We start from the raw sequence: 13,644 nt of genomic DNA, 5'->3' as shown, positions 1-13,644 counted from the left end.
CAACAGCTTGAAAATGGACTAATATACAATGTTAACAGAAATATAATTTGTATCCAAATATCTTTTATAAACAGATGAGTTAATATGTTTTACTGTGTCAAGACTAACATTCTAAATAAAAGCAATGCTATTTTTGGGTGTGTACATGTGTTTAGGTATATTTATGGACATGTACATGTATTAAGCTGTGTATTGTGACTTCACGGTAAAAACTGTTATAGTCAACCAGAAATCCCTTAAGAAATTCTATTCAGATTGGCTTTAATGCATTAGTGCTTATATAAACTGTATAGTCACCAACCCAAATGGCTTTTTGTTCACATGACTTGAGTAAATCTTTAAAAAGCTGGTTTTTATATTGTTGGTAAAATAAAAATAAATATCTTCAAAATAGCATACATTTTTGCCTGAGTTTACTCATCAGACAATTATATATTTGTCTCTTTTTAGGTGTCAAGGTTTGATACAAAGGTTATAAAACTATAAATTTAGCCTAACACTAAATGATCTTTGATTGTATAATTATTTGATAACTAAGGCTAATTTAATATTGTTGGTTTTAAACAAGAACAGGTATATCTTCTGAGTTACCAGAAAATATCCATATATTTTTTACTTAGGTAAACACCTGACATTCACAGGGTATAATAATGGCTAAGAGGAAAATAACTTGAAATGTTGACTAACTTTGTCTAATATCTTAGGTTTCATAAGTAATCTACTTATAATACTTAAAAATAAAGTAAGTAAATGTAAATGCACTAAATATTATAAATAAACTTTTCATGTAGTTTAAAATCTTAAATTGTGTTATGTTTTATTAAGTGATAGATTAACTATCTGGATAATTTCCAAATAAGATAAAAACTAAAATATATTACTGATAATAATATGTTCTTGACTTCTTAAAATTTTATAACAAGACTAAATATATCACATTATTTGGTGTATTTATACATATAACAATTATGTTACGAGGAAACAGGTTTCTAAAAACTGTAAAATGGTTTTCATCTATCAGATACTGATATGTGACAGTTCAAAATTGCTTGCTAAAAATTAAGGTTATTGAGAGTTATAACTAATTATTGTATATATAATTTTGTATTTAAAGTGTACCAAAATGAGATTTTTTAATGACAGAAAAATTATAAGAAAGGCATACAAATGTATTCCTCATTGAGAAAAAATAATTTCATTGAATTCAGAGGTTATCTAAAGGTTGTTAAAAAATATAGATTTATGAAGGAAATAAATAAAGGTTGAAAGGAAAAAAATAGGAGAAAAATAAGTTAAGAAAGTTACAGACATGAAAATGTATTTTTTGTAAGGAAGGTTAAAAAAAGAAATAATTTTGAATGAGAAAGAATCTTGTATGATAAATTTTTGTCCTTAAGTGAATGACTGATTATTTATGAAAGAGGAAGTACAGGACAAAGAGAAAGTCTAAACATGTTGTCAAAGGTTTGAGCAAGTCATAATAAGGCTCATGAAGGATACTTTAGATAAAATGAATTTTGTGTGGGACCAAGTTGACTATAATTAGCACTCGTAAACTTGGACATACTCTTCCTGTGTCTGATTAAATTCAAGTACCTTTTTCATCAGTTTTGACTTCTGGTTTATCTAAATAGGCTTCCCAAAAGAAGGGGCAATCACATAAAAGGAGTTTTTTTTTTTTTAAACTTTTTTTGGTAACTGGACTAAAATATAACACATGTTTTATCAGGATAATTTCCTGTTTTATATTTATTAGTTTTTTGATTACTTAGAAATAGTGAACTTTGAAAGGCTCAATGCTTCTACATCCATGCACCTTTCTGTACTTCTTTTGAAGTCTTTCAATTACTATTCAGTTAACTGAATGACTATTATTTCATAGTGATGTGTACTCTCACTTTAGTCAAATATTTTGAATGTTTTGATGTCTTAGACATGCTTCCCCAAGATAAACATTCTAAAGTAAGTGTTTTTGACCAAGGATTAACTTTGAGATTATCCACTTGGGCTCCTGTAGAGCATCAGAGAATATATCTCTCATCTTGTAGACATATTAAATTATTAGGTTTATTTAGTAAATTGTATGGGAAGCATTGTCAAATGATATGCCAAACCTTCTTTCAGTTACATTTATGGGTATGTCCTAAAATTACATAAAACTTTTAGTAATAAATTATGTAATCAGTCTTATTCTGGATATGATGTTTTATGGCACAAAAAATTAATTTTTTTGTCAATTACTTATTATAATGAATGTCCATCAGATTTTCAACCATGGCTATTCTAAATTTTTGTCATCCACAGTTATTGCTTTAAATTCTTCTCTAAAGGCGTTAGCAATCAAATTCCTGGAAGAGACTCTGAAGAGTACTCTAAAATACAGTTTTCCACTAACTTTAAGATCAGTGGACTAAATTAAGTTTTTTCAAAACTCTAATGAAGAAACTGATGGGTTCATAAAACTTCTAATCATGCTCAAGCAGGATAAAAAATAATTACATGAGAGTGAATAACCGATAATGTTTTATGACATTTAATTGAAACATTGTTGGTCCTTACTTAAACATTTTGTTTTTCATATTTAAGAAAATTTTCTTTGGTAAGCTATCTATAGTTTACAGCAGTTTTGTAAAGCATACTTTTTTAAACAAAGATAGAAACATTTGATTTGTATGCCTACTTGATTACTCTAAAATTTGAAAACTATTCCTTTGTATTCTTACGTCAATATGGTTATTTGCATGTCTAATAACAATCTGCTCTTTCTTTATGGCAATATACAACTGGTTATATTACCAAAATTTTGCATAAAATATTATATTTGAGCATGTGTATAGAACACCTGGCTTCAAGGGTTCCCAGCATCACAGTAAGTAAATAAAAACTGTCACTTCTGTGTAGGCTCAGAACTTTAAGACTGTAGCTAAAATTAAAATCTGCCTTAGATTGGCTTCCTAATCTCAAAACGTTTTAAAATTTGAGATTCCTATGTGATCTATGTAGAGAGAAAAAGTTACGTTTTTAAAGAAAAGCTATAATACACCTGTTATTAGATTGCAATTCTATATACTGCTTTCAAATGTTTTTATCTACCTATAAACGAGGCTAGATCCTTAATCCTTCTATATTCCTCCAATAACACATTTTTTTCATGAAGTTACTAAAAATGGAAACTGTTGTGCTCATAAAGCCCTGCAAGCTAATACTAGATGAATTTTAAGGAACAAGTATGGTGTCTGATGTATGGGCCACACAAAAAGTTCACCAAACTATCTGATGTCATACCAGAGACATTTAAACTACAAGCCAGGATGAGAAATTGATGTTTTCATGCTGTAGACAACTTTTTCCAAGACACCAAAACAAGGCTATATATTGTAACAAAACTCTTACCCTTCTCAACGTCTATCTTTTCTACTTGGCAGGGTAATAGTCATTTGATTTATTCAATTGGTTGCCTTTAAGCAAGAGGTTTTAGGCTCAAAAACATTATGCAAACTGAGATTGACATATTACTATTAATTTTACTTTGTGTTTTCCCTTTTTAGACTCTATATTTGTTACTAGTTAAATTTTTGCAGAATTACAACCCTTAACAAAATAATGCTGGGCCAGCACTTTGATAGCAAAAGACTATGAAACAGACAAAATTAAACTTATTAATGGACTCTAGGTAGACTTAGCCTCAGGACTACTCCTTTCAAACCTTTCATGTTGCTCAAATATGGCTAAAAGGGTTTTGAAACTGAATCCAAAGCTATCAGTCACTCCCTCTGATGTGGGACTAGACTAACAAACTACTATAGGTCCATCCTGACCCCAAGGGACAATAAAAACCTAACTACAGATGATTGATCAGTGATGCTTTTGAAGAAAGATATTGATCAAAAGACGGAAATGTGAACATTGTTAGATCAAAATGGAGTCACTTGTGTTGAAAAAAAAATCCTGACAAATAGAGCTACGAAGTTTAAGAAAGGGTTTTTATGCATAAATGCTTGATAACCAAAACTATCACCAAAGACTGCCAAAACTGCACATTTGCACAAAGGCCATCGAAAGCTATTTTTTGATACTTCAGCGAGGACATTTGCCCAACAATAGCATATCTAATTTCTGACTAGCATCACCCTTCTTATTGCTCCTTGTAGTCAAGGATAATTATCTTGAAACAATTATACAATTCACTTCAATTGTTTTTAAACTTTTGTCTTCATTTACCTCCTTGAATATATACATAGTTTATTATAGCACACATATTCCCATTGCAATGCTCTGTTTCTGAATGTGTATCATTTTCCTTTAGGAATCTTCTGTTTTGTTATTTAGATTGAAGATGTAAACATAATTAAAGTGTTTATCTGAGTCCTGTAAGTCTTGATAGCAAATTACCAAACCCAAAGAGGGGTCTTGGGAACCTCAATTTGTAGCCAAGTTGGACAGCTGTATGGGTAACCTGGGGACCTTTACTTGCAATTGGTATATGAAATGGGAAGTAGTCTTGTGGGACTAAGCCCTTAACCTGTGGGATGTGCACTAACCTCAGGTAGTCAGTGTGATAATTGAATTGTAGGACACTCAGTTGGTACCCAGAGAGTTGGAGAATTGGTTAGTAAGAGTAAAACAACCACACATATGGTGTCAGAGTAAAGTTTTGAGAGTGTAGATGAGTATTTAGAATAAAGATAAACAAGGAGTTCTTCTTTCAGAGAAGAAAATGCAGTTTCCTTTAAAGGGTCAAATCAAAAAGGCTTTAAATAAAAAAACTTATTTAAAACTGTTAAATCCCAATTAAAATGACCAGAACACCCAATTCCTCATTTCTAATTGAGATTATTCAGGCAGGCCAATTAGAGCTAATAGTAAGTCCATGCAATTCCCATTCATAATAATATTAATAAAACCTTTAATTTACATATAAAGTATGATTATTTTTTCTTTTTTTATGAGTTTACTACAAAACCTAGACTTTTAAATATATTGACAGGGTAAATTTACATAGGACTAATAAAAGCTGCCTACTGGATGAGTTTTGATTTAGCAAAAGAAAGAAATTCTTACTTTTAGCTAAAAATACTATGCAAACAATTACAGTTATAACTCTAGGTAATTATTTCATAATGTTGACATTACATTAAAGTCCAATATGTTAAGATGTGATTTTTAAAAATTTTGACAAAAGTTATAATTTAAAACAAAACAAAACAACTCAATGTTTAGGCCTACAATGAGAGCCTTGCCAAGAATCGCATAACCACATATCCCTCTACCCACACAAAGGGGAAATAGCATATACCTTTCAAATTATATGATTCACTCACTACCTGAGAGATATAGAACATATGACCTAGGCCACTCTGGAGGAGTTAGAACATATTTTAAAAGATAATTATAAGAAATAAGTCACTTTTAAAATTACTGTGGAAACAATATAAATTCACCATGCTATTTGTACAGCATTCAAATTGTGTTCCCCTAGATTAAGCAATTTGCTTCTCTCTGGCAAATGCCATGTGAACCATATTAGGGTCTCCCATTGCATTTATTGAACACAGGCAAATATAGGACCAAGTACTGTGTTAGGTGTTGGTGTATAAGGGTAAACAAATGCAACGTGATCCTAGATTTCATAGACTTTATTAGTCTTGTTGCCATGAACATCACATAACCAAAATGCAATGGAATATGACATTGCTGGTTTATTCTTTCTAAGGGAAATACTTTCTTTACTGTTTTTCACATCCTAAGTAGAGACAGGTTCACTCTCAAGAAATGCAAGCTTACCTATAAATAAGTCAATAGTTTCTCGCCAACATTTATGGTTATATAAACCTATTGGACTATTGGTTCTGATTTTAGTTAAGTAAAATAAACATAGATTACACTTCCAAACTCTTTGTGTGTAAGTTAATTTTATAATACAAAATATAAGTTTTCAAATCTGTGATTGTCTCATTAATATTTACAATGGGTGCTTTTCCACTCGGTTTTTTGTTTCCTTCTAAGGTACAGGTAGTTTCATCTTTGCATCAACGATTTCTTTTCATTTGAAATTTTTACCATTATGAATATTTCTTAATGTACAACTGTGGAGAGGCTAATCGACCCTTTCAAAACCAGACATGTTTTCATATAAAAGGTCCATTTTGCTACAGTTGGGTAACTAAAGCAGCAACTGGCTTCAGCAATGTAATAGTTCAGGAACAGATTTTTCAGGAACAGATTTTCTCTTTCCCCAACCCTACCACTTTTCTTTCTAAATCCACTTCCAATTGAAAAATATTTTAAATCCAAGCCACTTACATTGCTGAGTCATGCTAAGTTGTGCAATATTATGTTACATTCCATCTGGCATTAGTTAATATGATAAGATGTAGAATATTTAATTTTCATTTAAATATGTGTTTTAGGTATAAATATGTTTCAAGATGCTTCCTATAATTCAGAATTTATCTGGCAAATGTCTTTTACAGATAACCCTTATTATGGCCACTAAGACTACACATAAATAACATTCATTGTATTAAATGTGCTTTTCCCATCCAAATGTTACAAATTATTGGCATTCAATTGAAGAACTTGTTAAGTATATAAAATTTTGTACCCACTAGAATCTGGAATATGCCTTGAAGCAAGTTCTGTTTACAGACAAAGTCTGTAAGATATCCAAATACCACTGTGATGTGTTTACAGTTTATAAAAGAATTAAATATCAAGTCCTTTTGGGTGTGCATTTCTAAATGAGCATTAAATGAATTGAAGGAAGAAACTAGAAAATTTTCATATTTGGCACATGTCGAATGAATAATTGCATTCATCTCTTCTTCACAGTTTATTTTTGGTTGCTAAGGGACTCTCTAATTGTCATTAAGGTCATGACAGGGGATTAGCTTACTTTTATAAGTGGATTTCACCTGGAAATGTCATTCCTATGCAATCGACTGTATCATCTTGGGTCTATGAGCAATGATGCTGAATTACAGACAGATGGAGAATTTTGAAAAGAGTTCCAACTAATTCTGACAGCCATCACTTCCCACCCTCTTTGGTTAAAAATTAACTTTCAATAGTGGGAAAAAGATGATGAAACCTACCCAATATCTACAAAAGATGTTAAATATCATGAATTTTTATCCATAATTTCTTTTTTTGGGAGATAGAATGAGTCGATCTGAAGGGAGATATGAAGATTACTAAATAAAACCAAAGTTTTTTCACATAATACTGCCTGCCAAATTAAATTTACAAGCATGAGGAAGCAGCTTCCATAGAAAAATAATTGTTATAAGAGTCAAAATGTATTGTGTTAGTTACAAAGAAGTGCTAAAGTTCACCTGCACAGAGTTTATTTAGTTCAATTTGTTCTCAAGGCTTGTCCTCTAAATCTTCCCATGAAAGGAAAGACAGCAATGGAACACTTCTTCAAGATCATCAAAGTACTTGAAGTATTTAAGGGAGTACCTTTGGCTGGCTGGGTACTACAAAGAGCCAATTAGGGTTGTTCACTACTTTAAAACAGACAAGATAACCAATAGGGAAGACTCTCTCATTATAGGCTTTGAAAGCAATATTTAGGATCATGGACTTTCAGCCTTTAGCAGTGTAAGCACCAAATTGCTTGAATGATTTATACTCTAGAGTGCAAGTATAAGGGGGGCTTTATCAAATTAATGGCCAATACTTGTATTTAGTGGAGTTAAACACTGATATTTAAAAAGTCCATGTGAAGGATGGCCAAGATACATAGGCTTGTGTTGCTGTAATTACCAATAGATTGCCTGTCTTTTCCTACCATGTATATCTCTTTTTGATACTTTCCAATTCCTCCTGGCTTGGCTGCTCATGTGCCAGTGATGGCCAGGCAGGGAAATGCAAGCCTTTTTGATACCAATTTTTGGCTTCTTTTTATTAATTTTAAAAAAGCTTATTAGGAAAAGAGGGAAGATTGGTTATAAGGGAAAATTGGTAGATTTTTGTAAGATGCATGAGTAAAAAACAGCAATGTAAAAATGTATGTTGTAGTGTAAAAATGTAAAAATATGGTAGCATTAATTATTATAATAAAGATAGTTTGGGCTAGGATGAAAACTTGAGGACAGGTACTTAGTTGGAGTTAGTGGAATTGAATAATGTAGTTATGGATCATCTGTGCACAGGAAATAATTTAATTGAGAAACTCAAAATAATGTTCTAATTTTGAGATATACCTATCTATATCTATACTTATCAAGTAGGAGGGGCAGAGGAGGGAGTGAATATTAACACATTAGACTTTAAGCCATCACCCTAACACATAATATAAATAATGTGATATATGTACATCACATTTATATATACATATCACATTTACTTTTTGTACTCTATTGTGTATACATATATATTGTAAGTTCTTGTCCTTTAGACATTCCATACACAATGAAATACAAAAAGCCATAAAGAAATAAAATTCTTACAAAACCCATAAAAAAGAATGAAATTATATCCTTTGTAGCAACGTGGATAAAACTGGAGGCCATTATCTTAAGTGAAACTGCTCAGAAACAGGAAGTCAAATACTGCATGTTCTTGCTTATAAGTGGGAGCTAAATAATGTGTACACATGGGTATGGAGTGAGAAAGGATAAATAACGAAGAGACTCAGAGGGTGGAATGGGGAGTGGAAAGAGGAATGAGAAATTACTTAATGGGCACAGCGTACATTATTTGGGTGATGGTTACGCTAAAAGCCCAAACATTACTATTGCACAATATGTTTATGTAACAAAACTATAGTTGCGCCCCTTACATTTATACAAATAAAAAATTTAAACGTGGCATATCTTTGAAAGTTCATATAGTATATGTAAGCATTTTATGTTGGGAGGTTTGGGAAAAACGAATTTCTCACATCTCTTTTCTGGATTCAAAACCAACTGAGAAATAGACATAAATAAGATCTGGGATGGGCGTACTAACAAAATACAGGGCTTTCTACTACTTCTTCACCAAGTTTAAATCTTGGTTCTTATCAAGCCAGCCCCATGAAGAAACATGATCTACCCAATGTGCTTTGAACACAAATGAGCAAAAATGGAAATGCTAAGAGGAGGACAGTGGGGCTCTTGGCTTGTGTACCGACACTGGCTGTTTACTGTATGGAAGTAAAAACTGGGAAAACAAAGGCCACGAGAAGGCAAAAAGAGATTTGAGAAAATGGAGCAAGAGGGATGGCTATACGTGAAATAGAGTAATAGAGTAGTAATACTTTAACTCAACCCAATAGAGCAATGTGGAACAATGGATGATGGTATTTTACAATCCCAGATTATATAAATCTTTTCTTTTTTGGGAAGAGTGAATAAGAAAGCAAAGAAAGAAGATTCTCTATTTCTTCTCAAAGAAAGAGAAGAAATGTTACTTTCTATTTCATGGGTAAATGAAAGAATGTGTAAAGATGAAGAAATTTTTTATTCCTTACACTGCTTTGTCATTTTCCTGCTTGAATTATTTAAAACTTTTAGTTGCAATGGACAGAAAATAAAAGTGGCTCAACACACAAGACTTGTACATAAATGTTTATAGCAATTTAATTTGTAATAGCCCCAAAATGGAAAGAATCAAGATGTCCTACAGTAGGTAAATGGTTAAACAAATTGTGGTACATTTGCACCATAGAATATTGTTAAGCAATAAAATGGAATGAATTATTGATATATGCATCAACTTGGATGAATCTAATGGACATTACGGTGATTGAAAAATAAAGCCAGTCTCGAAGGGTCGTATACTATATTATTTCATTTATATAACATTCTCAAAATGACAAAATTATGGAGATGGAGAACAGATTAGTGATTACCAAAGGTAAGAATGGATAGATTTGATTACAAAAGAGCAACAGGAAGAACTTTGTGGTGATGAAATAATTCTGCATCTCACTTTTGGTGGTGGTTACATGAATATACACACGTGATGAAATGGCATAGAACGATTCACACATATTGCACTAATGTCAATTTCCTGGATTTGATATTATTCTACGGTTACTTAAGAACAACTGGGAAAAACTAGGTGAAGTGTACACAGGACGTCTCTGTACTCTTTTTGCAACTTTGTTTGAATCTATACTTACCTTAGCATAGAGTTAAAAATTTGGCTCAAATGAAAAAGTGAATTACTTGGTTTATCGAATTTGGCAGTGCAGGAGTTGAATCTAGGTAGCCTCAGGCAAACCTGGATTCAGGAGCTCACACAATGTCATCTGGAGCTTTTTCTCTTTTTCCTTTTCTAGGTTCTGCTCACTTTTCCGTGTTGACTTAATTCTCTAGACAGCTTTCTCCATGAAGCTGGGAAAGACACCAGAGATTAAGGCTTACATGATTCTTATACCTTGTAACCTGGGACACAAAGTCTCTTACAATCTTAGGGAAGACTAAATTTTGGATTAATTCTCTTGGAACCAATCACTGTTGTCAGGAAGACCTTTTATGATTATTACACTGATGGGCCTTAATGTGCTGGGGAAAAACAGATGTTTGTGTGTGTGTGTGAGTGGAGTGTGTGTCTTCACGTGTGTGTGCACACAAGGATAGCTCCATTGGGATCTCACTGAGGAAAGGAATGGTTTCCCAAAGAAGTGAGATGTTTTAATCAGTCAGGTTACATGGACCTGGCAAAATAGCAGATATCTACTATACTACTCAAATATCACAGTGTAGATATGAACAAATACTTGATACTCTAACTTGTAAAACATTTAAATATTACTATAACAAAGAATGTTTACAGGTTTAAATGTTACTTACTTTTGGAAAGAAAAGGCTGGAAAGACTGAACAAAATTTAGTAATTAACCCAAAGCCTAAAAGAAATATAGTTCCAGGATGAGTGGCAAAATTAATCTCACCATTGTATTATAAGTGAAGATGGTCAGAAATTCACCATAGTCTTTAAATTATATAGGAAACTAAGGTTTTATATGTAAAACGATTAGTAGTTGAAACAGGTTAAAGTTTTAGAAAAAAAGTACAGGCAGTCTAATGTTGATCTAATAATTAAAAATACCCATGTATGCATTCAAACTTAGAAAATACCTTTTATATAGGCCCAAAGCCCACTGTGATGATTATTAAGCTCAGTGGTAGATGGGGATGTTTTACTGAGTTGGGATCATTTTAGGTAATACTCCGTAGCACAAGATGGTGAAGAGATTGTTGTTTGCCAGGGATGTACACTGAGTGAGAAGATTCTCTTCAAGGTGTAGGAGCAGAGCTAACATAAGACTAATAAAATAGTTTGATCCTTCAGACTTAATTTGAGTAGATTAATATTTTTAACTTGATATGAAGAATTCAGGGGAACAGAGAACTTGGGAGAAAAGAACATTTTGAAGTACCATTTTGTATTGATTAAGAACTGTGGTGGAAGTTAAGAATCTACATTAACAATTGTTATTGGGAAGAACAGGAGGGGTTAAAAATTTTTAAAAAGACTTAAAATTATTCTGAAATAACCACACTAAGGAGATAATGGTAAAGGGATGTGTGCCAAGGGTGGTGATATTAGAAAGGATTTCCAGCATTTCATATTTGAGAAGTGGCTTGCAGAGGGGAAGTTTATTCTGCAGAGATGAGAAATAAGGCTGAAGACATAGTATTTGTGTCCAAGGTTCTGATCATAGAACTATTTTCCTCTCATGTGTCTACTCTTCTTCATTATACAGATACCTTTCACCTTCCACCTTGTTAAAAGTATAAGAATGCATATATATTTTTAAATTTTGACTTCCGAAAAAATACAGATACTCCTCCACTTTTAATGGGGTTACGTCTTGATAAACCCATTGTAAATTTAAAGTCTTGTTAAGTCGAACTGTGTGGCTGACTGGGAGCTACGGCTTGCTGCTGCTGCCCAGCATTGTGAGAGAACCCGTACAACTATTCTGTTTTTCACTTTCAGTACAGTGTTAAATACATTACATGAGATATTCAGTACTTTATTATAAAATAGCCTTTGTGTCAGATGATTTTGCTCAACTGTAGGTTAATAAAAGTATTCTGAGCACGTTTAAGGTAGGCTGGGTTAAGTTATGTTTGTAAGTTAGATACATTAAATGCATTTTTGACTCAATATTTTCAGCTTATTATGGGTTTATCAGGATATAACCCGAGGAGCATCTGTATGTACATATAAATGACAGAAATACCTCAGAACTAAAGTTCCCCAACAGGTCTTAACTTCAGGGTCTAATCCCTATAGTGGCTGCTATGTAGAACTTGCCATTTACAAGGATTGAGTGATTTGTAAGATGATGTTCATTCAGAGAAGTATGGACTATCTATCAATTACTACCTTTTGGGGGAAGTCACAGGAGGCGATAAGCTTAGTACTCAGCATATGCATTAAAAAAACAACTGCCCTGTGCTAATTCCTGAAACATACGTTTATATTTTGTCTTAACATCCCAGTTGTGTCTTCAGACTTTGAATATGGAGTCTTAACACAAAAAAATTTAGGATGTAAACCAGTGGTTTTGTAACATATCTTACCTTGAGTGGTTAACAACTTATGGGCAAGTTGTGAATATGCAAAAAGCATTATATGTGTGAAAGTTTGATCGTAAAAGAAACAACATCCTTGAAAAATCAGTCCATAGGATTTGTGAATGCCTTCAGGGATACTAATTACTTTTCTACATGTACTAATAACAATACTTTATTTTTGTTTTAATTTTTTTAATTTTCTGAGATGGAGTCTCATTCTGTGCCCAAGCTGGAGTACAGTGGCACAATCTCAGCTCACTGCTACCTCCGCCTTCTGGGTACTAGTGATTCTCCCGCCTTAGCCTCCTGAGTAGCTGGGATTACAGGTGCCTGCCACCATGCCTGACTAATTTTTATTTTCAGTAGAGACGAGAGTTCACCATATTGGCCAGGCTAGTCTTGAACTCCTGACCTAAAGTGATCTACCTGCTTTGGCCTCCCAAAGTGCTGGGATTACAGATGTGAGTCATTGGGTCCAGCCCATTTTTGTTTTCAATATAAACAATGTTAGCTAGATATAATTTGCTTATAATTATAAAATGCATTGAATAAATCTCAAATCTGGATATAATTTACTGAACTTCACCCACAAATTAAAGCTAATTACCAGTCACAAGTCAACAGGTGACTCAAATTTATTTTCTGTAGTAGAGATGCTTTTTGTATAGCTATCCATATGCAGTGTTAGCCACACTGTAGATAGAGGTATTTTATACCAACTGTAGTTCAAAAATCCCAATTCTGCTACTGTGGAATTTCATAGCTGTGGAATTTTTGGCAAATTACTTAATTTTTCCAAGCATCTTTTTCAATTAGAAAACTAAATATGTTATTTAGAAATCATCATCTGAAATCCTCATGGCTAGGTGTTTTATAATTCAGTATTTTTTTTTTGTTTCAGAAATGCAATATAGTGCATATACTGTATTTATATATAACACCCTCACCCCACTGGGGTCTGGGCTAATACTCTATAACTGAACATTAACATTTCTGCATCAAAGCCTCTGAATGTTTGTACTAAGTAGGGTAAAGACAATTAATAGACTCATATTAGCAGAAGTCAGGTTTTACTGACAAAAATTATACAAAACCTGATTTTCAAAATCTGTGAAGTTTTGGAA

Source organism: Macaca thibetana, chromosome 14 (assembly GCF_024542745.1).
Source record: "Macaca thibetana thibetana isolate TM-01 chromosome 14, ASM2454274v1, whole genome shotgun sequence".
NCBI classification, from domain to species: domain Eukaryota; kingdom Metazoa; phylum Chordata; class Mammalia; order Primates; family Cercopithecidae; genus Macaca; species Macaca thibetana.
This window is presented reverse-complemented; position numbering follows the sequence as displayed.